Source organism: Anopheles coustani (assembly GCF_943734705.1).
Source record: "Anopheles coustani chromosome X unlocalized genomic scaffold, idAnoCousDA_361_x.2 X_unloc_129, whole genome shotgun sequence".
NCBI lineage: Eukaryota > Metazoa > Arthropoda > Insecta > Diptera > Culicidae > Anopheles > Anopheles coustani.
Window position 1 is genome coordinate 42,501 of NW_026525081.1, and position 2,261 is coordinate 44,761.

Sequence of the window (2,261 nt, forward strand, 5' to 3'; positions counted from 1 at the left end):
GGACCAGAGGAGGACTATACTTTGTTCATAACACCACAGTATTGAGTAATGTGCCCTCTTCCACATAGGGCAAGCTAGAATGAACTATCTTACCCAGGACCGCCGCAGCGGCGTGGACCAGTGGAGGACTACACAATTAAGAGGTTTGATATCGACTTGTGTGTTTCAATAGGGTACCGATGGTATGTTTTGAACCGATTTGATTTAGCCATTCTGAAGTCATCACTTGGTTGAAGCGCTGAACTAGGGAGGCATCGTTTACATTACTTGTATATATATTGGGTTTCGCATGCTCTACTAGGTTAATGTCATAGGGTTGGCTATCGAGCATGCCCAAGTGATGACTTGATTGTGTGCTTGCTTGAATTCTTCACATTTCATACCATCGGTTAGTTGTCGAATCATTCCTCGATCATAACCTTCGTTCTTGGTTCATGTATGCTCTCTTCCACATAGGGCAAGCTAGAATTAACTATCTTACCCAGGACCGCCGAAGCAGCGTGGACCAGGGGAGAACTATACTTTGTCTTGTATGCCCTCTTCCACATAGGGCAAGCTAGAATTAACTATCTTACCCAGGACTGCAAAGCAGCGTGGACCAGTGGAGGACTATACTTTGTTCATTACACCACAGTATTAAGTATGGTGTCCTCTTCCACCATAGGGCAAGCTAGAACTAACTATCTTACCCAGGACCGCCGAAGCAGTGTGGACCAGGGGAGGACTATACTTTATACTTCACACACTAGCCATACTGAAGTCATCACTTGGTTGAAGCGCTGAACTACGGCGGGGTAATCGTTTACAGGTTATAATCATATAGCTGCATGCTCATTAGTAGATAATGGAATATTGTATGGCAATATGAGCATGCCCAAGTGATGACTTTGTTTCAAGCTCAACAGGTAGGGTATTGAGTCCTCTTCCACATAGGGCAAGCTAGAATGAACTATCTTACCCAGGACCGCCGGAGCAGCGTGGACCAGTGGAGGACTATACCTTGTCCATTACACCACAGTATTAAGTATTGTGTTCTCTTCCACATAGGGCAAGCTAGAATTAACTATCTTACCCAGGACCGCCGAAGCAGCGTGGACCAGATGAGGACTATACTTTATACTTCACACCACAGTTTTGAGTACGCCTTGCATAAAGTATCTAGTTTGAACCACGAGGGCTCACAATGTAGAACCGCGAGGGCTCTAGTACCGATTCTCTCGGTACGGCTTGGTCCGTGTTCCTTTATGCTTGTACTCTAAGTATTAAGTATTGTGTCCTCTTCCACATAGGGCAAGCTAGAACTAACTATCTTACCCAGGACCGCCGAAGCAGTGTGGACTAGGGGAGGACTATACTTTATACTTCACACACTAGCCATACTGAAGTCATCACTTGGTGGGGGTGAACTACGGCGGTATCTATCGTTTTGGTTCGGTCTATATAGGGTCGCTTGCATGCTCATTCGAATATAATGTAATTGTGTATGGCAATATGAGCATGCCCAAGTGATGACTTTGTTTCAAGCTCAACAGGTAGGGTATTGAGTCCTCTTCCACATAGGGCAAGCTAGAATGAACTATCTTACCCAGGACCGCCGGAGCAGCGTGGACCAGTGGAGGACTCTATACTTAATACTTCACACCACAGTATTGAGTACTTCTTGCATAAAGCCCCTAATGAGAACCACGAGGGCTCTCTCAATGTAGAACCACAAGGGCTCTAGTACCGATTCTCTCGGTACGGCTTGGTCCGTGTTCCTTTATGCTTGTACTCTAAGTATTAAGTATTGTGTCCTCTTCCACATAGGGCAAGCTAGAACTAACTATCTTACCCAGGACCGCCGAAGCAGTGTGGACCAGGGGAGGACTATACTTTATACTTCACACACTAGCCATACTGAAGTCATCACTTGGTGGGGGTGAACTACGGCGGTATCTATCGTTTTGGTTCGGTCTATATAGGGTCGCTTGCATGCTCATTCGAATATAATGTAATTGTGTATGGCAATATGAGCATGCCCAAGTGATGACTTTGTTTCAAGCTCAACAGGTAGGGTATTGAGTCCTCTTCCACATAGGGCAAGCTAGAATGAACTATCTTACCCAGGACCGCCGGAGCAGCGTGGACCAGTGGAGGACTCTATACTTAATACTTCACACCACAGTATTGAGTACTTCTTGCATAAAGCCCCTAATGAGAACCACGAGGGCTCTCTCAATGTAGAACCACGAGGGCTCTAGTACCGATTCTCTCGGTACGGC